The sequence below is a fragment of the Pan paniscus genome, chromosome 19, assembly GCF_029289425.2.
Source record: "Pan paniscus chromosome 19, NHGRI_mPanPan1-v2.0_pri, whole genome shotgun sequence".
Lineage (NCBI taxonomy): Eukaryota > Metazoa > Chordata > Mammalia > Primates > Hominidae > Pan > Pan paniscus.
This window is the reverse complement of record NC_073268.2, coordinates 84,153,906-84,179,068: the sequence shown is the minus strand read 5'-3', so window position 1 is coordinate 84,179,068 and position 25,163 is coordinate 84,153,906. Positions and strand designations below refer to the sequence as shown.

Below are 25,163 nucleotides of genomic sequence, written 5' to 3'. Positions count from 1 at the left end.
CTTTGCCTCCAGAGTTCCCTCAGTAGGTGGAACCATCTCTAACTCAGCAAGAGGTTCCAGCTCAGATTCCAGAGCCCCCTATGGAGGCAGAACCTTCTCCGACCCAGCAGGAGGCCACAGTTCAGGCTCCAGAGCCCCCTAAGGAGGCAGAATCTTCAAGCCAGCAGATGGTCCCAGCTCAGCTTCCAGAGCCACCTAAGGAGGTTGCAGCTCAACCTCCAGCTCATTATGAGGTGACAGTTCCAACACCAGGTCAGGATCAAGCTCAGCATTGGACATTGCCCAGTGTCACAGTTCAACCTTTGGACCTGGGACTTACCATTACTCCAGAACCCACTAAGGAGGTTGAACATTCTACAGCCCTGAAGAAGGCTATAGTTCCTCCAAAGCACCCTAAGGTGACACTTCCACATCCAGACCAGGTTCAGATTCAGCATTTACACCTGACTCAAGCCACAGTTCAACCTGTGGACCTGGGGCTTACCATCACTCCAGAATCCACTACGGAGGTTGAACTTTCTCCAACCATGCAGGAGACCCCAACTCAGCCTCCTAAGAAAGTTGTACCCCAACTTCCAGTATATCAAGAGGTAACAATTCCAACACCAGGTCAGGATCAAGCTCAGCATCAAATATCACCCAGTGTCATAGTTCAACCTGTGGACCTGGGACTTACCATCACTCCAGAACCCACTATGGAGGTTGAACATTCTACACCCCTGAAGAAGACTATAGTTCCGCCAAAGCACCCTAAGGTGACACTTCCACATCCAGACCAGGTTCAGGCTCAGCATTCACACCTGACTCAAGCCACAGTTCAACCTTTGGACCTGGGACTTACCATCACTCCAGAATCCACGACAGAGGTTGAACCTTCTACAGCCCTGACTACAACTCCTCCTCCAAAACACTCTGAGGTGACACTTCCACCTTCAGACAAGGGTCAGGTTCAGCATTCAAACCTGACTCAAGTCACAGTCCAACCTCTGGACCTGGAGCTTACCATAACTACACAACTTACTACAGGGGTTAAACCATCTTCAACCATGGAGGAGACATCAACTCAGCCTCCAGACCTGGGGCTTCCATCACTCCAGAACCCACTACAGAGACTGGACATTCTACCGCCCTGGAGAAGACTACAGCTTCTCGTCCAGACCAGGTTCAGACTCTGCATCGAAGCCTGACTGAAGTCACAGGTCCACCTACTGAACTAGAACCTGCTCAGGATTCATTGGTGCAGTCTGAAAGTTACGCCCAAAATAAGGCTTTAACTGCACCAGAGGAACAGAAGGCCTCCACAAGCACCAACATATGTAAGCTCTGTACCTGCAGATATGAGACGCTGCCTTGTATTGATCTCAGTCCAAAGCAGAGGTTCCGCCAAGTGCCTGTGCCACAGCCCAACACCCACAATGGCACCTTCCCCATCTTGTAAGAATCACATTTCCTCAACTGTCCTCTGTGTCCTGCCTGACATGGCAGCCTTTTCCTGGAGGCCTTCCTGGGCCTTCTTTATCTCCCTAAGCCATATTGACAACTGACTTTCTGCTTTCACCTTTGCTTGTCAACTCTCCCTTCTTTTCATTCTCCTTTACTGTTAGGCCCTTTCTCCAGTCTTTTCCTTTTACTCCAGTCTTTTACTCATTTCTTATTCATTTTTATTTAGCCCCATCACATCATTGCTTAACCGCTGCTCTCCTCCCATTTTCCCTTCACTCCCTTTACAGCAGCCTGTCCCTCTCCCGATCTCAGTGATGATGCTGTAAGTGGTTAAGGGTTTATTCTGGAGCCAGGCTGCCTGGGTTTGAACCCAGGTCTGTCATTTATTAGCTTGGTGACCCAGAGCAAGTTATTCTGCTCTGTGACTCAATTTCCTCACCTTTAAACTGAGGATTATGCTAGTTACCATTTCATAGGATTGTTGTGAAATTTAGGTGAGTGAATATATGAAACACTTCATCAGTGCCTAGCATATGTAGGATGTGTTGACTGTTAACATGATTACTCAGTCCTTTAGTTATGTCCAGAACTCATCTTTGTCCCTGGCTTTCTATATGTAGCACTCGTTTTGTGTCACACCCAGGGCCAAGTATGCTACTGTCTCCAGAACATGAAAATGATAGGAGGGAAGAAAGAGAATAGGCATAAAAAGGGAGGTATATATAATTAATTACTAAAAGATAATGCAGACCATTGGTGCTATAATTTACCAGAATCTGTGATCCTTGAGGTGTGGAGATCAGGGAAAGCCACATGGATAAGCTAAAACTTTACTTGGGTCTTAAAGAGTAGCTATAATTTGTTAAATAGAAAAAAAAATGGGAGTACAGTCTAGGCAAAGGCATGGCTACAGGTATGGTTGGAATTTAGTAGACCAATCTGGCTGCAAAGAATTAGGTGAGGGAGCAATGAAGATATGATTATGTAAAACCTTGACTATCAGCTATAGGAGTTTGAAAGCTACAAAATGGGGTATGGAAAGCCATTGAAAGTTTCCAAGCAAGAGAGATTAAATGATTAAAACAAAAGGATTCTTTCATTTTATTTTGTTTTTTGCTTTATGTTCAAGTGTAAACATGCAAAGGATTATTTTAGAATCCATATGTAGAGTGCTCAAAGGGAAAATCTTATTTCAGGGAGACAAAATAGAAAGGAATAGCAAAATGTAGGAGTAAGGTGTGAAGGGGCTAAATCAGATCAGTTGTAATAACAATGGAAAGAAAAAGCCTAGGATGTTGCAACAGAGGGCAAAGCTTTGGTATCACCTGGCATAGGGTTTCTTTCTACTTATTTATTGATAATGATAAGCTTTTGCCCATTTTTCTGTTGAAGTATTTACCATTTTTTATGTGTAGAAGGAGTTAGTTTAGACGCATAAGTGCTTTTGGATAAAGGCCTTACATTCAAAGTAATTAACTGGCATCGTCTGTCCAAGAGATGGGATGGATAGGAAGTTAAGCTTCCAGGAGATGCCTCATCATTTGTGCCAGTGGCCCGGCATTACTTCTTGATGAACTGTGCAAACTGGGAAGCTAACAGCTCTGGAGGTGAGAAAGCAGGTGTTATTTTCTGTTTCTGAATATCCCCGACAAGGTTGCCATGATTCTTTTACTTATCCTGTTCATTCTTTTCCTACCTATTCAAGGATATAAACTGTGTTTCTTCACAGAAATTACCAAGAAAACTATATTTCCTACATTGATGGAAATGTATGGAAAGCATACAGTTGGACCAAGAAACTGTGAGTATATTCTCTCCAAATGTGACAAAAAACTAACTGCATTGTAAGATCCTTCTTGGTCCAGAATTTTGAGGTCGGTACCTCTGAGAAAAGATATTTCTCCTCCATATCCCAAATCAACTTCTGTTGATTGCGATCCTATGGTTATTTTAAAATTAAATTTGGTAGGCTCTCTTTAAAATAAGAGGCAATTTAAATTTATTTTTTATCACAGAAATAATACGTGGTTATATTCTCTTTTTTCCTTCTTTTGTTTTTTAAGAGACAGGGTCTTACTTTGTCCCCCAGGCTGGAGTGCAGTGGCACAATCACAGCTCACTGCAGCCTTCACCTCCCAGGCACAAGTGATCCTCCCACCTCAGCCTCCCAAGTAGCTGGGACCACAGGTGCATGCCACCACGCCCACCTCATTTTGTATTTTTTGTAGAGACAGGGTCTTCCTATGCCATTTAGGCTGGTCCTGAACTCCTGAGCTCAAGTGATCCTCCCACCTTGGCCTCCTGAAGTGCTCATATTACAGGCATGAGCCACCACCCCCAGCCCATGATTCTATTTTTAATGTATAAAAATGCAATAACAGGTATAACAAAAACTCTCCTTGTGCCCTACTCCCTCATCCCTGAGGTAATGCTGCTCTGCATTTAGTATACATGCTTCCAGACTTTTTCCCATTTGCCTACATACATATTTACATAAGGCAAAATAGATTTGTTGTGTGGTTTTTAAAATCTTTTTTCTTTACCTAAATGGTAACTTCTTGCAACTTGATTCTTTTACTTCATGGTTATATATCTAATTTGACAAGTGTATCACCTATATGATATCATATACGTGTATCACTTATTGTATGACATGATATTCTTTCACTTCATGATTTCTTTCCTTCCCAGTACTTAGAGGGTCACCCCATTCATTTAAACTCCTGCATAATCCACGGTATGGATGCACTGTAGTTTATTTAATAATTCCCCCATTGATGAATTGTTAGATTAGGCTTAGTTTTCTTGTTACAGGCGTTGCTGCAATGAAATCCCCGTACATGCTTCTTTGTGAATATGGGCAAGTATTCCTGTGGAATAGATATCTAGAAATGGAATTATTGGGGTGAAGACTATGTAGACTATGTAGATATAAAATTTTAATTGCCCCCAAAAAAGACACTTCTGGAGAGTTTATATGATGACTGTGTGCAGGATAGTTTAGGAAGGGAGAGACTAGAGATGGAGACACCAGCCAGACAACGTAACACCATCCAGGTAAAGAGGGAGGGACAACAAGCCCCATCACTGTATAACTGAAGAAATCGCTTTCATGAAATATTAAAGCAATATAAAACCAAAAATGAATTTATATTAATATGATATAAATTAATTATATTAATATGATTTGAATTAGTTCAAAGTTATGTATTAGGTAAAGGGGCAACTTCCTTTCAAATGCTGTGAAAGGATGTCTTTTATTTCTTCTGATCCTGAACTGGCTTAGGAAAACAGACCTAAACTAGGAAGGTGTATAAATGTGAGGCTATTTGTTTTAATATTAGAAACTATATATAGAGATCAAAACTTTGAGCTCATAATCTAGGATTTGATGAGACTACAAAAGGGCATCTAATCAAGTCTACTGCTCTCAGGAAAAATTAATTCCGAAGTCTATTAAGTTGTGTATTTTATTTATTAAAACTATGAAGGTAAGAGGTATGGGCAGGGTTAGGGCTCTGGAAAGTTCAAATACAAGTCCAAACGTTTAGAGTTGAAAAATGTGTATTCAGTATTATTCTAAACTCTATTATTCATACTAATCGACATCTAATAACTTATCAAGGCAATATTTTCCTTTTCCTAGAGATTTATCCTGCAATAAAATACAGTCTATTGAAAGACATACATTTGAACTCCTACCATTTTTGCAGTTTATGTAAGTTACAAATATAACTTTATTACATTTGGAATTTTTATAAAACTTAATTATAAACCTCTTTGCTATTCATTTTGAAATATGATTAAAATTTGACCAGTAGAAAGGTACTAAAATTATATAGCAAACTGTTTTTGTCTCTAGCAAAGATTAGTGTGAGAATTATTACACAGATCATAGTGAATCATCAGAGAGCAGTGGTTCTCAACTGGTGTGATTTTGTACTCAGGTGACATTTGGTAATGTCCAGAGACAGTTTTGGTTGACAAAACTGTGGGTGTGCTCCTGGCATCTGGTGGGCAGAGGCCAGAGATGCTGCTAAACATCCTCCAAGGTATAAGACAAACCTCCACGGCAAAGAGTTATAGAGTCCAAAATGTCGATGGCACTGAAGTTGTGAAATCCTGTTCTAGAGAAATAAAGATCACTCAACACAGGTATTTACTGAGCATTCACTGTTTTGTATCTAATGCACCACATGTGCAGTGTTAAAGTATAAATCATAAGCCAGTATCTTCCACAGGGAGATTTCCTTAGTGCATAGAGAAAGGATTGAGGTTATGTTCCATCCTATATAAATTAAACTCACGGCAAATGATAAATGCTCTGAAATAATTTTTTTTTCCTTTGGCTTATGTTTTTTTTTTTGTAGAAATCTTAGTTGCAATTTACTAACAGAACTGAGCTTTGGAACATTTCAGGCCTGGCACGGAATGCAGTTTTTACACAAGTTGTAAGTGAAACAGAAGATGAATAAGTGTAAACATCTATTTATGTATAAAAACTCATACAATTATTAGTTAGCTGGGTATAAGCCCATTATGAACTCTGAAAAGTATGTCTTAAGATCCATTTGTTTTTTTCAAATGGGGAAACTAAGGTACAAAGAGGCCAAGAGACTTACATAGCTTATATATGACCTGCTCTGCTTGTCCTAGTTCTGACCTATGGCATGGGCAAGAAAAGGCATCAAACAAGTGACCCCCAAATTAGTCTTGTTCCTGGGTGGGGTGGCTCAGGCCTGTAATCCCAGAACTTTGGAAGCCGAGGCGGGTGGATCACCTGAGGTCAGGAGTTCAACACCAGCCTGGCCAACATAGTGAAACCCTGTCCCTACTAAAAATGCAAAAAAATGAGCTGGTTGTGGTGGTGCAGTTTTTTGCTCCCTGGAGGACTTTGTGTTAAGCTTCCTTCCTTGCAGCTAAATGTTGCAGACATTTAAGCAGTTAGAAACTCTGCATATGAGCAGGAATCAAAGTTAAATCCAAAGTGTAGGGCCAGGCGTGGTGGCTCACGCCTGTAATCCCAGCACCTTGGGAGGCCAAGATGGGAGGATCACTTGAGGTCAGGAGTTTGAGACCAGCCTGGCCAACATGGTGAAATCCCGTCTCTACTAAAAATACAAAAATTAGCAGGTCGTGGTGGCAGGTGCCTGTGATCCCAGCTATCGAAAGGCTAAGGCACGAGAATGGCTTGAACCCGGGAGGTGGAAGTTGCAGTGAGCCAAGATTGTGCCACTGCACTCCAACCTTCCCTCCAGGCTGGTCTCGAACTCCTGTGACCTCAGGTGATCCACCCATCTCAGCCTCCCAAAGTGCTGGAGTTACAGGTGTGAGCCACCATGCCTGGCCAAGATAGTGTTTATATTAAGCAACTGTGCCAAAAAAAAAAAAAATTTGTGAAGAAAATACATCGCTCTATTTTAATTCCATATACTTTCCTGACTACTCTTCTACCATAAGTGCAAGAATTCTATGATTTCTCTGTATAACATACCCAGCAAATCAGAGTGGGTATATTCAATCGCCTGAAGGGGAGTTTAGACTCAAGGTGAAGATTCTCCTCCACATCTGACTTTAGAAAAGACTTTCCACTTCTCTTGTGGTTCAGAAATCTAGTTTCACACAGTTCATTTTGAGGTAGAGGGAGGCGTTCAGGATGTGTCTGGGCTAGAGCAGCAGTTTCTGCAGATGCTCCTCTCTGTCCTCATTAATTTGCTGATGCTTAACTTAGGGAAGGGGCACTGAGGGTCTGTTTTTCGTTTGCTCTCACACCAGAGAACAGGCTCATTAGGTCCCTCCATCAAGAGGTTTAGGTAGCATCAATACAAATGTCTTAAATTCACCACCTTTACTAAACACTTTATACACTGGGAGTCCCTCAAAAGAATCTGGCAGCCAGGAGCAGTGGCTCATGCCTGTAATTCCAGCACTTCTGAAGGCTGAGGTGGGTGGATCACCTGAAGTCAGGAGTTCAAGACCAGCCTGACCAACATGGTGAAACCCCGTCTCTACTAAAAATACAAAAATTAGCTGGGCGTGGTGGCGGGCACATGTAATCCTAGCTACTCAGGAGGCTGAGGCAGGAGAATCACTTGAACCCAGGAGGCAGAGGTTGCAGTGAGCCAAGGTCATGCCATTGCACTCAAGCCTGGGTGACAGAGCAAGACTCCGACGGAGATTGGGTCAGGCTGGTCTGGAACTCCTGACCTCAGATGATCCACCCACCTGAGCTTCCCAAAGTGCTGGGATTATAGGCCTTAGCCACCAGGCCCAGCCAATAAATGGAAACTTTAACTTAAAAGAAGGAAGGAAGGAAGGAAGGAAGGGAGGAAGGGAGGGAGGGAGGGAGGACAAGGAGGGAGGGAAGGAAGGGAAGGGAAAGAAGGAGGGAGGAAGGGAAATGAAAGAAAGAGAAAGAAAAGAAAAATTTAAAAAACCATAAGGTTAAAGTAAACCCTTTTTCTTCATACAGATTAAGCACATGAGTTCAGATTACAGCTTTGTTTCTTAATAGCTTGGTGACCTAGGACAAGTTATGTTACCTCTCTGTGCCTCAGTTTCCTCATTTATAAAATAGGGCAATAATATCTACCACATAAGGTTATTGTGAGGATTAAATGTGAAATGCTGATCACAAATACCTAGCAGCCCAATAGATACTCACTGTAATAATTATTATTTTTATAATTTCTGCAAAAGTACAGTGATTCTTGGGTTAACCTAAGGGGTGGTTTTCTTTTATTTCTTCCTATTTCTCTTCTTTTTCTCATTCACTTTAAAGAATTAAAAAGAAAATAGATTCCAGCATTTTGGAATAAAAATTCATATCAAAATGAATTTATTCATTTATTGACATATAAACAAAATGTCATTTGTTTATTCAATAAACATTTATTAAATCCCTAGTAAATTTCAGACATGATGCCAGTCACAGGGATGACAATGACAATAAGACGTGGTCTCTGCCCTCAAGGAGCTGATAGCCCAGGAGACTGACAAGTAGGCAGATGATTATATGCAATGTAACAAAGGCTGTGATGTCATACAAGACAAGTGAGAGTATGTGATAGGAGTATGGTTTTGACCAGTTCTCCTCTTAGATTTATCCCTTTTACTTTGGCTATAAAGCAAAAGAATTGGTCCTATTTTTTTTTCCTTAACTGTGCAAATTAAACCATAAAATTTAAAAACTTTATGAAGATAAAAGGCAAGCAGTCAGGCGCAGTGGCTCACGCCTGTAATCCTAACACTTTGGTAGGCCAAGGGGGATGGATCACCTGAGGTTAGAAGTTTGAGACCAGCCTGTCCAACATGACAAAACCCCGTCTCTACTAAAAATACAAAAATTAGCTGGGCGTGGTGGCAGGCACCTGTAATCCCAGCTACTCAGGAGGCTGAGGCAGGAGAATCGCTTGAACCCAGGAGGTGGAGGTTGCAGTGAGCCGAGATGGAGCCATTGCTCTCCAGCCTGGGCGACAGAGCAAGACTCCATCTCAAAAAAAAAACAAACAAAAAAACCAAGCAACTTGAATTATGGAGGACACTAGAAATAGTGTTTCCTGCAGAGTCAGGGCTTCCTACCAACATAGTCACTTCTAGGGTTTTTGACCTGAAAAGTTCTGCAGCATATTTTTTCTTTGCTATCCACTTTTTGTTTTTTTTTTCTATTTCTTCCCCTCTTTCTCTCCTCTATCTTCTAGAGACCTAGGTAGTTCCCAAAGGAATAGTGCTTTACAGATTCTAATGGTGATTTATTAGGTAAAAACAGAAAATGATTTTTTTAACCTAAAAGTTCCATAACAAAAAATGAATATAAACTTTTGATGCAGTTTCACACATTGAAAATGCAGGTAATTTTAATTTCATTGCATTTTTTTTCAGAATTCTCAATCACAATCCTCTGACAGCTGTTGAAGATCCATAGCTCTTGGAACTGCCGGCATTAATATATCTGTAAGTACTATAGTACTCTCATGAGTCATGAGATGATTTATGCTCTTTTTAAATTTGTCATCAAAGATTAAGTATTTTGCATTTAGGCTAAAAAGTCATAAATCTTAACTGAGTTATTGAAAAAAGTTATTGGCAAAGAAAAGGATTAAGAAAAGATGTGTAATGGTCAAGACAGCCAGCAGCAGCAGAGGAAGAGAACCGTGTTGAAAAACCTGTATAGATTTGGAACATGTAGACATATGGAGGAATACTACTTAACCAAGAAAGCAAAGAGGAATAGGTGTTCATTATTCTAAAAAGGAAGAAAAGAGTAAATAATCAAAATGGGTGAATGCAATATGAAATGAGAAGATAATGGTAAAAAAAAAAGTGTAAGTTCTACTCTTAAATATCATTAAATTTGATGATGCAGATCAACTTAAATTTATTTAATAAGAGCTCTCTGGAATTTTACAGCAAATAAACTGTTGAACTGGCTTGTTTTATAGAGAAGCCAAAATTGAAGTAGTCACATGTCCTTGAAATATCTTTTTAAGTACAGAATTTTGGTATTGGGCTTCATATCATGAATGTTTCGGCTTTCTTCTTCAGATACATGGGAACAACACAAGTCCCACTTACAACAATTAAGAACATTCTCAGGATGACTGTTGAATTGGAAAAACTGTAAGTTATTTTTTTCTTAGATTTATTTTTACTTAGTTGGTTTTTTAGGTTTGTTTTATTATTTTCTTAAGTCAGGTTTATTGAGATATAATTTTCACATAACATTCACCCTTTATAAGTGTATAGTTTGATTAGTGTTTTTGTTTGTTTGGGTTTTTTTGAGATGGCGTCTCACTCTGTCGCCCAGGCTGGAGTGCAGTGGCGCGATCTTGGCTCACTGCAAGCTCCGCCTCCTGGGTTCACGCCATTCTCTTGCCTCAGCCTCCCGAGTAGCTGGGTCTACAGGTGCCCACCACCACGCCTGGCTAATTTTTTGTATTTTTAGTGGAGACGGGGTTTCACCGTGTTAGCCAGGATGGTCTCGATGTCCTGACCTCGTGATCCGCCCACCTCAGCCTCCCAAAGTGCTGGGATTACAGGCGTGAGCCACCACGCCCGGCCCTAGTTTGATGAGTTTTGACAAATGTATAGTTACATAACCACCACCACATTCCCAATATAAAGCATTTCTGTCACCTCAAAAAGGCCCCTCGTGTCCCTTTGTAGGCAATCCCCTCCTCCCACCATCAGCCCCTGTTAGCTACTAATCTGATTTCTGTTCCTATAGTTTTACGCTTTTCAGAATGTCTTATAAATGAAATCATGTAGCATGTAGCCTCTTGTGTTTGGCTTCTTTCACTTAGTACTGCTTTTTTTTTTTTTTTTTTGAGATGGAGTCTCACTGTCACCCAGGCTGCAGTGCAGCGGCGTGACCTCGGCTCACTGCAACCTCCACCTCCCAGGTTCAAGCAATTCTCCTGCCTCAGCCTCCCAAGTAGCTGGGATTACAGGCGTGTGCCACCACGCCCAGCAAATTTTTGTACTTTTAGTGGAGACGAAGTTTCACCATGTTGGCCAGACTGGTTTCGAACTCCTGACCTCAAGTGATCCGCCCACCTCGGCCTCCCAAAGTGTTAGGATTACAGGTGTGAGCCACCTTGCCCAGCCTCACTTAGCATAATTTTTTTGAGATTATGCTACCATCCATGTTGTTGCACCTATCCCTACAGCTGGCCCTCCATATCTGCAGGTTCCTCATCCATGGATTCAACTAACAATGGATGGAGAATATTTGGGAAAAAATAAAAATATGTAAAATAATAATACAACAATAAAAACAATAGAAAATTTATGGTATAATTATTTACATACCATTTACACTGTATTAGGTATTTAAAGTATACCCGAGGCTTATGTCATTTATTATATCAAGTATTATGTCATTTCATATAAAAGACTTCAGCATCTGTGGACTTTGGTATCTGCAGGGGGTCCTGGAGCCAATCCCCTGCAGACACCGAAGGACAACCGTTCACTCCTTTTTATTGCTCAGTAGTATTTCACTTGTGTGGATGTATCAATGTGTTTATCCCTTCATCAATGTATGGACATTTGGGTAGCTTCCAGTTTTTGGCAATTATGAATAAAACTTCTAAAAACACTCATATACAGGTCTTTGTGTGAACCTATGTTTTCATTTCTTTGGGTAAATACCTAGGAGTTGGATTGTTCACATGCTTAGTGTATATTTAACTTTTTAAGAAACTGCTAAACTGTTTCCTAAAGTGGCTGTGCCATTTTACATTTCCACCAGCATTGTATGAGAGTCACAGTTGTTCCACATCTTCAGCATTTTTTTTTTTTTTTTGGCAACACAGTCTTGCTCTGTCCCCAGGCTGGAGTGCAGTGGTGCCATCTTGGCTCACTGCAACCTCTACCTCCTGAGTTCAAACAGTTCTCCTGCCTCAGCCTCCCAAGTAGCTATAGGCACCTGCCACCACACCCAGCTAATTTTTGTATTTTTAGTAGAGACGGGCTTTCACCATGCTCGCCAGGCTGGTCTTGAACTCCTGACTTCATTTGATCCACCTGCCTAGCCTCCCAAAGTGCTGGAATTATAGGCGTGAGCCACCATGCCTGGCCCAGCAGATTTTTTTTTTTTTTTTCTGAGACAGAGTCATTGCTGGAGTGCAGCAGCAAGATCTCAGCTGACAGCAACCTCTGCCTACCAGGTTCAAGCGATTCTCCTCCCTCAGCCTCCTGAGTAACTGGGATTATAGCTGCGCACCACCACGCCCAGCTAATTTTTGTATTTTTAGTAGAGATGGGGTTTCATCTTGTTGGCTAGGCTAGTCTCGAACTCCTGGCCTCACTTGATCCACCTGCCTTAGCCTCCCAAAGTGCTGGGATTACAGGCGTGAGCCACCATGCCTGGCCCAGCCCAGCAGATTCTTATATTTGAGTTTTTAAAGAAATATTCACCTTTCTACTACTAGATGTGTAGTGGAATCTCATTCTGGTTTTAATTTGCATTTCTTTAAAGCTAGTGATATAGAATATTCATGTGCAAATATCCTTACTAAATTGTTCAAATCTATTCCCATATTTTAATTGGATATTAATATTTTTATTGAGGTTTTTTTCCCTGTAATCCCATGAGACATTCGTCATTATTGAGTTTTAAGAGTGCTTTAGGCCAGGCGTGGTGGCTCATGCCTGTAATCCTAGCACTTTGGGAGGCCGAGGCGGGTGGATCACGAGGTCAGGAGATCAAGACCATCCTGGCTGACATGGGGAAACCACGTCTCCAGTAAACATATAAAAAAAAAAAAATTAGACGGGCATAGTGGCGGGCACCTGTAGTCCCAGCTACTCGGGAGGCTGAGGCAGGAGAATGGCGTGAACCCAGGGGGCGGAGCTTGAAGTGAGCAGAGATCACGCCACTGTACTCCAGCCTGGGCGACAGAGTGAGACTCCGTCTAAAAAAAAAAAAAAAAAAAAAAAAGAGTGCTTTATAGATTCTAGATACAAGTCTTTACAGGGACTAGGTACAGTAGCTCATGCCTATAATCCCAGCACATTGGGAGGCTGAGGCAGGAGGACTGCTTGAGGCCAGGAGTTTTAGACCACTTGGGCAATATGGTAAAACCTTGTCTCTACCAAAAATATAAAAATTAGCCAGGTGTGGTGGTGCTCACCTGTGGTCCCAGCTACTTGGGAAACTGAGGTGGGAGGATTGCTTGAGCCTGGGAGGTCGAGGCTGCAGTGAGCTATGATTGCCACTGCAGTCCAGCCTGGGTCACAGAGTGAGATGCTATCTCAAAAATTAAATACGTAAATAAATAAAAACAAAAAACAAGGCCTTATAGATATGTGTTTGGTAAATATCTTCTCTCCAGTTGTGGTTTGTCTTTTCATTCTGTTAAAAGTGTTTTCTGGCTGGACACAGTGACTCACACCTCTAATCCCAGCACCTTGGGAGGCCAAGGCGGGTGGATCACTTGAAGTAAGGAGTTTGAGATCAGCCTGGCCAACGTGGCAAAACCCCCATCTCTACTAAAAATACACAAGTTAGCCAGGTGTGGTGGCCCACGCCTGTAATCCCAGCTACTCCAGAGGCTGAGGCACAAGAAGTGCTTGAACCTGGGAGGTGGAGGTTGCAATGAGATGTGATTGCACCACTGCACTCTAGCCTGGGTGACACAGTGAGACTCTGTCTCAAAAAATAAATAAATAAATGTTTTCTGAAGAGCGGACGTTTTAAATTTTGATCAGCTTTAAGTTAGCAATTTTTTCTTATATGGCTTGTGCTTTTTTGTTTCTTACCTAAAGAAATCTTTAAGAACCTGTTGTTTAATCCAAAGTAGAAAAGATTTACTCTCTATGTCTTCTCCCAGAAATTGTATAGTTACATCATTTAGGTCTATGATCCATTTTGAGTTAATTTACATATATGGTGTGAGGTGTTTTTTTTTTTTTTCAATTTTATTTTTTGGAGAAACGAGGTCTCACTGTGTTGCCCAGGCTGGTTTCAAACTCCTGGCTTCAAGTGATCCCCCTGCCTCATTCTCCCAGAGTGCTGGGATTACAGGCATGAGGCACCATGCCTGGCCTTCTTTGTAGATGTAGCTATAGATATATATGTATCTATCTATATATATATATCTATATCTTCGCCAGGTGTGGTGGCACATGCCTGTAGTCCCAGCACTCTGGGAGAATGAGGCAGGAGGATTGCTTGAATCCAAGAGGTAGAGGTTGCAGTGAGCCAAGATGGCACCACTGCACTCCAGCCTGGGTGACAGAGCAAGACCCTTTCTAAAAAAAAATACATATATATATATATATATATATATATATGTATTTCTCCAGGGCCCTATTGGGAGTTTGTTACACAACTTACTGCAACTTAAATTGTGCCACCACCACCCCCATCCCCCCACAATATGCAAGCTAAATAGAAACTCAGTTATGCTAAGGCTGGTTGAGGGCATTATACAAGATTAGCCCTTCATTTAGTACTCTGCTCCATTTATTTTTGTCAGGTCACTTTCTTACCTTCACCACGTTGTTAGATCTGTTTTACTGCTCTAGGTTCACTTTCCTCAGCCTCCTGCAGCATCTTTCTGTCAGCTAGATCCCTTCCTCTCTGGATGAAGTCCTCTTCACCGACCAGCTTTCTCACTTAGTTCTCTAAGATAGCGATGATCTGTCTGCTTTTTTCTTGACCATTAGTGTATAGGAAAAATGCTCTCATTGTCTGTAACCATTTGTCGCCAAGGCCATAAAGACATTGAACTAATTGCCTTATTGGAGTTCATTATTGGAAGTCTTCAGGAGTTTACACATTTATATACAAAGTAAGTAGACCAGCTCATTTGTCTTAGCTCATGTGTAATGATCTTTAATGCATATTGAAAAATTACTATTCTCAAGTAAAGACAATGTATACCTCAGGTCATTTACAGTCTCAAAGGTTTGTCAGTATGCTTTTAAACAATCCTGGGAACAGATCTAGATTGAAGGAGACTAAAGAATCATGAACTCGAGGCGGCGCCGGGACGGGCGCCGAGCTGGCAAGCGGGTGGTGGAGGCGGTGCTGATGGGGGCCGCTGAGGCGCGCAGAGGGTTGGTGGTGCCCGGGAGCCTGTCGCTGGCGGGGTCTGGGCAGGGGGGTCTGGGCGGAAGGTTCCGCGGCAGGAGGCAGCATGTCGGTTGCCGGGCTGAAGAAGCAGTTCTACAAGGCGAGCCAACTGGTCAGTGAGAAGGTCGGAGGGGCTGAGGGGACCAAGCTGGATGATGACTTCGAAGAGATGGAGAAGAAGGTGGATGTCATCAGCAAGGCGGTGACGTAAGTGCTGGCCAGGACCATCGAGTACCCGCAGCCCAACCCAGCCTCGCAGGCTAAACTGACCATGCTCAACACGGCGTGCAAGATCCGGGGCCAGGTGAAGAACCCCGGCTACCTGCAGTCAGGGGGGCTCCTGGGCGAGTGCCTGATCCGCCATGGGAAGGAGCTGCGCGACGAGTCCAACTTCAGCGATGCACTGCTGGATGCCGGCGAGCCCATGAAGCACCCGGCAGAGGTGAAGGACTCCCTGGACATAGAGGTCAAGCATAACTTCATTGACCCCCTCCAGAACCTATGTGAGAAAGACCTGAAGGAGATCCAGCACCACCTGCAGAAGCTGGAGGGCCGCCGCCTGGACTTTGACTAAAAGAAGCGGCAGGGCAAGATCCCCGAAGAGGAGCTGCACCAGGCGCTGGAGAAGTTTGAGGAGTCCAAGGAGGTGGCAGAAACCAGCATGCATAACCTCCTGGAGACCGACATCCAGTAGGTGAGTCAACTCCCGGCCTTGGCGGAGGCGCAGCTGGACTACCACCGGCAGGCCGTGCAGATCCTGGACGAGCTGGCCCAGAAGCTCAAGTGCAGGATCCGGGAAGCTTCCTCACGACCCAGGCGGGAGTATAAGCCCAAGCCCCGGGAGTGCTTTGACCTCGGAAAGCCTGAGCAGTCCAACCGGGGCTTCCCCTGCCCCACAGTCCCCAAGATCGCAGCTTCGTCCTCTTTCCGATCTTACGACAAGTCCATCTGGACTCCTAGCAGGAGCATGCCGCCCCTAGACCAGCCGAGCTGCAAAGGCTGTATGACTTGGAGCCGGAGAAAGATAGGGAGCTGGGCTTCCATGAGGGCGATGTCTTCATGCTGATCAACCAGATGAACGAGAACTGACACGAGGGCATGCTGGATGGCCAGTCGGGCTTCTTCCTGCTCAGCTATGTGGACGTGCTCGTGCCTCTGCCCAGTGACTCAGGGGCGCCCCCGCCCTGCCCCTCCATCCACACTGGGTGGCACCCCCTGCTGGGTATCCTGCCTTCCACGGGGCCCCTGCTGCCAGGGCAGTGTCCAAGCCTGCTGGCGCCACCCAGGCCGGGGCCCTTGAGGTACTCCCTGAGCAGGGCCCCACACTTGGGTGGGGGGCTTATCTGGGTGGGTGGAGACGCTTGTTTACACTAGCGGCTGATCCCCAACGGTGACGGCTCCCTTCCCCACTCCATGGCGCCGGCCTCCTCCCCGCTCCCCAACTCCTCACCCAGCTGGCTGAGGCAGAGCAACACTAAGGTGCTCTCAGAAACACTAATGTTCCTCCAGGGCAGCCCCCACACCTCCATCCTGACCCCACGGTGGCCCAGTCCACTGCCTACCCCCGAGTTCCACGGCCTTAACAGGCTTGGATCAAGCGTCCCTGTGGGGTGGCTCAGAGACAGGACTCTGGTTTTAAATCCTCCCCGTGCCTGGTGCTGGCGATGAGCCCTAGCCCCACTCCAGGGCCACTGTATCCCAGCCTCACACATGCACTCCTTCTCCCCAAGGCCAGGGCAGAGGGCCTCACTGCTTCCCTGGCCTGCTGTCAGCTTGCAGCCCAGGGACAGGGGCCAATTGGGATCTGCCCCACCTTCCCCCCCGCCACACCTCCCCCCTCCTAACCAGGACAGAGAACATGACGTCCTGCAGGGCCCTGCCTCCCAAGCCTTGCCCTCACAAAGCCAAGTACCTTTTCGGCTTTTTAACTGCCCCCAGCCAGGCCCACGGAAGCCTGTGTCACTCTGGCACAAGCTGCCACCACCAGCCACCTACACAACCCTCAGCACACCTTGCACAGGACCACAGCCCCAGCTGTGCTGCCCAGGGCCAAGCACAAAGGCTCCAGTGAGCAAATCTTCAAGCCCCTAGTGGCCAGGCCTCCCCTTGCCGAGCTTCTGCCACCCCACCCTGTGGGAAGTAGCCTCAGCCATCTCCTCTAGACCATGGCAGGCAACCCCGGGGTTCCCAAACCCCTGCCCAGACCAGCAGGTCTGTAGCCCAGACATCTGCTTCCTCTGTTGCCCAATCCAAAATTGATGAAATGGAGGGTCGTCTGGGCTGGGCCACATTCACATTCCCCTCCCCCTGAGGCCCAGCGAAGCCTCCAGACCCCAGGCTCTGCTCTGCACCCTCCTCGTCAGCAGTACATGAGGGCACAGACATCCTGGCAGAGATGAGCACACAGCCTTGGGCACGGGTCAGGGCAAACTGAAATGTATGCCTGAATTTTGTAAACAGAAGTATTAAAGGTCTTTCTACAAAAAAAAAAAAAAAAAATCATGAACGCTAAATGCAATGTCTGATGTTGGATTGGATTCTGAATTTTTTAAGCCATGTTTTGATTGGGACAATTGTGAAAATGTGTATATGGACTGCATAGTAGACAATGATAATATGAAGTTCCATTGGGTGATGATAGTCCTCTGGTTATGTAGGAGAATGCCTTGCTTCTTAGGGGCTGCACATTGAAGTCTTTAATGGCAAAGGGTCATTTTGTCTGCAACTGACTCTCAAATGGTTTGTCCAGAAAATGTATAGACATACACACATGGAAAGCAAATGTGGCAAAGTATTAGCAACTGTTGATTCCAGATGAAAGTTATGCAGGTGTTCATTATACCATCTGAAAATGCTTCCTAGCCATCCTAAGGCTTAAAGGAAAAAAAGAAAATGTTTAAAATCAAAAGTCGGGGGCAGGAAAAGCATAACAAAAACTTTAGGCTCATGCCTGTAATCCCAGCACTTTGGGAGGCCAAGGAGAGAGGGTTGCTTGAGCTCAGGAGTTTGAGACCAGCCTGGGCAACATGGTGAAACCCCATCTCTACAAAAAATACAAAAATGAGCCAGGCATGGTGGCACTCACCTGTAGTTCTAGCTACTCAGGAGGCTGAGGTGGGAAGATCATTTGAGCCCAGGAGGCAGAGGCTGCAGTGAAGTGAGATTGCACCACTGCACTCAGCCTGTGTAACAGAGTGAGACTTGGCCTCAAAATAAAAGAAACACTTTTGTGTCAGAGTTAAGGTTGCTATATAAGTAAAATGCTAGGTTACGGTTCTGGGTACATTCAATCTGTATGAAGATCAGAGACTTCTATTGGACCCAAAGGAATACTAGTCACTTGTGATTATTCCTCTATAGCTTTGAAAGATGTGTCAGACCAACTTATTGGATGCAGTTTTAATCTAAAACTCCATAAATTGTACCCCCAACTCATAGACTTCATTTATCTGTTGAATACTCTTCTGTTTCCACAGTCTTAATGTGGCCCTAATAAAGTCATCCTTTTGGAGGACTCAGAAAAGGCCCCCCCACAACCTCTGTAACGTAATAATTACAGTAGTTAACATTTATTGAGCACTCACTGTGTGTCAGGCATTTTTCAGGTACTGATTCATCTAATCCTCAAATCTCATTAGAGGTAGGTACTATTATAATGACAAGGCCAAGGAACAGAGATTAATCAATGTGCCCAAATTCACATTATTCACAGAGCTGGGATTTAAGCCTAGTCTGGCTGTGTAATCTGTATTCTTAATGACCATGCTATATTGCTTAAGATTAACCTTGAGAATTTACTCCAGTTACAAAGATTGTTTTTATTTCTCTGAAACTGCCCCCAATGAGCCATAACAATAAATTAATCAATTATCTTGGTTATCTCTTTTGCCCGTTTATATTTCAAAAAAAAATCAAACATACCAGAAAGATCAAAGAATAGCACAGAATCCAATCAAAGATTAGGCACTGCATGTCATGTCTTCATTTCCTTTAATCTAAAACATTCCTCTACTTTTTTTGATCTTTCATGACATGGCATTTTTTAAGAGTCAAAGATAGTTGTTTTGTAAATTGTCCTACAATCTGGATTTGTCTGTTTCCACATGATGAGATTCAAGGTAAGCATTTTTGGGAAGAATACTGCATAGGTGATATATCCTTCCTGCCTCGTGATTGCAGGTGGCTCATAATGCTAAGTTTGATCACTTGTTTAAGGTGATCTTCCAGATCTCTCCATTGTAGTTATTTTGCTGGGTGTGGTGGCTCATGCTTATAATCCCAGCACTTTGGAAGGCCGAGACGGGCAGATCGCTTGAGTCCAGGAGTTTTAGACCAACGTGAGCAACAAGGTGAAACCCTGTCTCTACTAAAAATACAAAAAAAAAAAAAAAAAATTAGCTGGGTGTGGTGGTACAAGACTATAGTCCCATATACTTGGGGGGCTGAATTTGGAGACTCACTTGAGCCCGGCGGGGGTCGAGGCTGTAGTGAGCTATGATTTTGCCACTGTATTTCAGCCTGGGTGACAGAGTGAGACTTTGTCTCATAAAAAAATAAAAAATAATTTTTCCCTTTGGTAATTAATAAAATATCTGTGTGGTGGTACTTTGAGATCAGTAAAGATCCTGTTCTCAAATGTCTTCTCACCCAGCTGTGTCCATCAATGATAATCCTTGTCTGAATCAATTTTTATTACATTGGTGGTTGCAAAGTAACACTTTTAAAAATTCTGTCATTCCTTTTACATTCATTAGCTGGCATTATTTCATTAAAGAACAACTCCCTCTCTTTTTAAATATCATTCTTCATGGATTCTTTTTTATATATTAATTATGTTGTAGCTTATTGTTACTCTTTTGAATGTTCAAATTGTCGAGATTTGGCCAATGCAATCTGTTATTTTTTTAACCCCACAATCCAGGTTAAACTGAGCTATTTTTAATGCCCAGAGTAATTTCTAATATTTCCCACTGCCAACAGAAATTGAGAAAGGGACTCCAGAAGTTGGGGGCTTATTCAGACTCTTCTTAGAAGTCTACTTTCTTCCTGTGTACTTTCAGCCCAAAGTGAGACTTTTGAGTTGGGAAGAGATACTCCTGAATTAAACTACTGATCAGTGTCACCCAATTCTAATCCCAACCACTTTTATTCTAGGCATACCATACTCACTGCCATGCTTACCCTTCAGTTGGGCACCTTTGTCCTCCTTCCCATTGCCCTTCTGGTTCCTACCCAACTGTCCAGTCCACAGGCCTCAGTAACACCTTTCTGCCCAGCCCTGTGGTAGCGTTGGCCTGCCTCCTTTGCCTACTCAAGTAACTGCTTTACCACTATTTATTGTTTTGTGTTTTCATCTTATAGGATCTTACCTAGCCATATGGCCTGCTGCCTCTGCCAATTTAAAAATAGCATTGAGGCTGTCTGCAAGACAGTCAAGCTGCATTGCAACAGTGCATGTCTGACAAACACCACACATTGTCGTGAGTCCAAATTGCCTGGTGATAAATTGTTACATTAAGTATTTGTTTTTAAATTTATTTTTAATTGATGATAAAATTTTAAGCTAATGATATAATTGCTTTATTTACTCATTCAGATTTAAACTCCCTCAACTTCTGAACTACTCCCTTGCTGGGAGTCAGGTTCTCAGTTATTATTACAAAATTTAATAATGGAACTGTTCCATATGCATAAAGGACCAAGAGAAGGGAATGGGAAGGCTAGGGAATGACATTAACATCCACACCCTGTGTATTGTGCTCCCTACTTGGTGCTTTGCCCCCAGTGATAATTTCTTCATATAGTGCGATGTAGTTTGTAAGCTGGTTTTATATGCATGAGGTCTCAAGTACTCTCTGCCTTTTAGGACAGATGTAGATCCAGTTTTGTTTTTGTTTTTACAATTTTATAAGAGTACAAGTGATGCTGTTTTATTTGAAGCCTGAGAGCTTCTGGTTCCATAACCAGAAATTGCTCCCTGGCTCTTCTAATGGAATGGAGGGCTTTTCCATTCTTAGACCATCCAACTCTGAACTTGCTCTGAATCTCAAACCTTTCTATTCACAGAACAAATGCTCAAGTGCTTTCAAGAGTTTTTCTGTAGATTAGGTTTATTAGCACCAACTTCATGACTTCTAAAATGTGACTGCTTTTATGTCCACATAGCTTGAATACAGGTATCTACCAGTGATATGGGGTGGATAATTAATAATGCTTGGCTACTTATATAAAGACAGAGTTGCCTATTTTTCAAAACTTTTTTTTTTTTTTACCAACTAAATTATTCCCTTCTCCCCAAGAGGTGGGCAGAAAAGCATTGTTAATCTCCTTTTACAGATGAGGAAAAACAAGATCAGAGGTGCTAAGTGCTATAGCTTAGTGCCAGGTCTTCTGTCCCCAATTCTAGGTTCTCCCCAAGCCCATGTTTCTCCTTTCTCACAATTTTTACTTCTTCCTCTGACCCTCAGCACCACCCAAAATACTTTTAATTCTGGAAAAGAAACCCAGCTGCACACTGGCACACTTGACCTTCATGCGGCCAGAAGCTTTGGATGGTTCCCCATCCAAAATATTAGAGATGAAATGAAAGCAAAGTAAGCATCTGACAAAAGCTGCTTTTTCCCTTCTGCATTTTAGGACCTCAAGTAATGTTTATCCAGAAACTGCTATCATACCATAGATTCATTGTATATTTAACAACATAGGCATACCATCTGGCAAATTAAAAATCTCTTAACCTATACCCTGGATCTCTGCCCAAATTTAAGAAAAGGACTAGGGTGGGCACAGTGTTTTTTCCGTGTCGCGTCTTCTTTAATGGGGCTACGATATGTGGTAGCAGAGAATGGGGTGGGTGGGTGGAGTGCATGCCAGATGAGGATCTATCAGCAATGGGAGGGGGCCTCCACTTTAGCATCTCCACCCTGCTCCTCTCAGAGGATAGCCTTTCATTGCATTCAGCTGTGATGGTAGCAAGAACACAGGCACACTGAGGATGAGGAGGGAGCCTTGTGCTCTCTCTGCATCTGAGGCAGGACAGCACAGGGTACGGAGCAGTCTGCAGAGAGGACAGCTCATCAGCTCATCACGGAAGCACTTGTCTTCCACCTTGGGCTTTGACTGAGCAGTGGGCAATTGGCCCCTGGGGATCAACGAAATAATCCTAAGCAGAGTTACTCTATGTCACACTAGGAATGTTCCAAGTAGGTAGCCATATTTTCAAAAGATGTCTTTCCTCCTTTTGTTGTTGCCATTTCATAGGTTTAGGCTTGGGTGTGTGTTTCTCCTCTCTGAATGGCACTCTAATGTTTGCTGACTCCTACTTTGTGTGACTGGGGCATACAGCTGTGGACTGATGCATGCCGTTCCATTATCTTTCATGATCAAAGCAGTCTCTTTTTTTTGACAGGTGAAGAAGCATCTGTAGGGAATCCAGAAAGAGTGTTCATGAAGGTGTTACAAGCCCGGAAGAAGCACGTGAGCATTGAGCTGACTACTGAGCCGGAGGCAGCCTCAGACAGCAGTAGCATCAACTTGTCAGTCTTTGGGAGTGAGCAGCTAGACACTTATGATAAGAGTGATGTTATCACTACGCTAAATTACATCTTGCCTTATTTCTCAGCAGGAAATCTAGATGCGGAATCAATGTTGTTACCATTCATTAAACTGCTTTTTTCAAATGTGCAAGATGGAGATAAGCTCCTGTTTTGAAAAACAATACAAAGAGCCCCTTGTTTCAACCTGCATCCAACAATTCAACTTATGAAAATAAATTGAGAAAGGTGTATTTGCTAGAAAAGATGTTAGATGCAGAAATACAAGAAAAAAAATCGATGAAGTTAAAAGGGAAGAAAAAACTGCCATGCTTATGCAGTCCAGCCTTCTAGGTAACAAATTTAAATGCCAAATATTTGAAAAGAAATTAGAAACTGTCCAACCACAGGAAAACAGCCTGGCAAAGGTTCAAAGTGTAGGCAAAAACCTGCAGAGAGTGAACAGAGTCCTCATGGGCCCAAGGAGCATCCAGAAAAGGCCCTTCAAAGAGGTGGGAAAGCAGAGTATCAGGAGGGAACAGGATGCCCAGGCATTTGGGGAGAATGCTGCCAAAGAAAAAAGGCTCGGGAGTCCAGCCCCAAGGGAGCTGGAATAGCCTCACATAGTGCAGGGGCCCGAGAACGTAGCGGGAAACGCCGTCTACACCAAGCCTTCATTCACCCAAGAGCAGAAGCCAACAGTCTCCTCTTTGCTGAAACCCTTCTCCATGGGCATGCCTTCTGCCTTCCACAACTGCAAAAGCCCTACCTCAGGTCATAAGACAGATCGAAAGACTTAGCCTACACCATTTTAATTTTAGAAAATGCAAAGGCTAGAGTTAAAAAATATGAAGGCTGCTAAACGAGTCGTACATTCCAGAAAAAAATACCACTTTCATAAAACTCACTCCCGTGTGGCCCACAGAACACCCAAGGCCAAAAAGATTAGAAAATTGAGAAAGAAAAGTTATCTCAATAGACTGATGCTCGCAAAGAGGCCGCCGTTCTCTGCAGTGAAGAGCCTCATAAATTCCCCTTCACAAGGGGCTTTTTCATCCTCAGGAGACCTGAGTCCTCAAGAAAACCCTTTTCCAGAAGTACTTGCTCCTTCAGAATGTTTTATAGAAAACACTACTGTAAAAAACACAACTGCAAGAAATGCCTCTGAAGAAAACGTTTTTATGGAAAACACTACTATGCCAGAAGGCACCATCTCTGAAAACACAAACTACAATCATCTTCCTGAGGCAGATTCCCACTAGGACTGCATTCAACTTAGAGCCAACTGTTAAACAAACTGAGACAAAATGGGAATACAACAACGTGGGCACTGACCTGTCCCCCGAGCCCAAAAGCTTCAGTTACCCATTGCTCTCATCCCCAGGTGATCAGTTTGAAATTCCGCTAACCCATCAACTACAGTCCGTCATACCCAACAACGATGTGAGAAGCTTCATTTCTCATGTTATCTGGACCTTGAAGACGGACTGCTCCGAGACCTATGTGCAAGTGACCTGTGCCAAGCTCATCTCCAGGACAGGCCTCCTGATGAAGCTTCTCAGTGAGCAGCAGGAAGTAAAGGCGTCCAAGGCAGAATGGGATACGGACCAGTGGAAAACTAAGAACTGTATCAATGAGAGCACAGAAGCCCAGAGTGAACAGAAACTAAGAACTGTATCAATGAGAGCAGAAGTCGAGTGAGGCGAGGACCACACAGAAACATGAGACCCAGACTTTCCCATCATTTAGCATATGCCAGGAAAGTGCCCACACAGGAGAACCTGGGACTCCCAGGCCATAGTTTGTCTTGGCCATGTAACTTTGGCCATGACAGTGATCTCCCACTTTGTTCATTTAGAGAGTGAAACAGATTAGTGCACAGGATGAACTGTAGGCCGGGCATGGTAGCTCACGCCTGTAAACCCAGCACTTTGGGAGGCCGAGGTGGGTAGATCACTTGAAGTCAGAGGAGTTTGAGACCAGCTTGACCAATATAGTGAAACCCTATCTTCACAAAAAATACAAAAATTAGCTGGGTGTGGTGACTTGTGCCTATAATTCCAGCTACTCTAGAGGCTGAGGCGGGAGGATCACCTGAGCCCAGGGAGGTCGAGTCTGCAGTGAACTGTGATCACACCACTGTACTCCAGCCTGGGTGACAGAGTGAGACCCTGTCTCAAAAAAAAAAAAAAAAAAAAAAAAGAACCTGTAAGCTACTCAACTGGAATACTGGGGTTTTGAAAAGTTAGCTTTCACTCTTTTTTTAATTGTTCTTTCTTTTTTTTTTTTTTTTTTTTTTTTTTTTGCTCACGAAAGAAGTTCCAGGATATGGCTATAACAACAAACTAATCTTGGCGATATCTGTGACTGTAATACTAACGATTTTGATTCTAATTTTTTGTCTTATCGAGGTAAGGACAATAATTAATTCAGGTTTTCAGAAAGCAATCCTGTCTTTGTGTGGATTCAGAACCCACAAACTGAAAACCAAAGCCACTTCCCCACTTGACATTCTTCTTCAGTCGTTTAAGGCTGAGGTATGCTTTGTTCTTTTACTGCAGTGTATATTCCAGGATTTTTAAAGGATCCTCGCTTCCAAGAGATCT

General features: G+C 43.4%; 1 long non-coding RNA gene and 2 pseudogenes across 1 annotated transcript in view; 2 read left to right on the top strand and 1 right to left on the bottom strand.

Moving 5' to 3' along the window:
• The first annotated feature begins 65 nt into the window (after positions 1 to 65).
• On the top strand, positions 66 to 24,258 carry LOC117974313 (leucine-rich repeat-containing protein 37A3-like; annotated as a pseudogene).
• LOC100967380 (endophilin-A2-like) lies at positions 15,090 to 17,096 on the top strand (annotated as a pseudogene).
• The window catches only part of LOC134729528 (uncharacterized), a 31,068-nt gene continuing 25,763 nt past the window's right edge, over positions 19,859 to 25,163 (bottom strand). Inside the window, exon 5 of the long non-coding RNA XR_010110708.1 lies at positions 19,859 to 25,163. This is a non-coding gene — a long non-coding RNA (uncharacterized LOC134729528).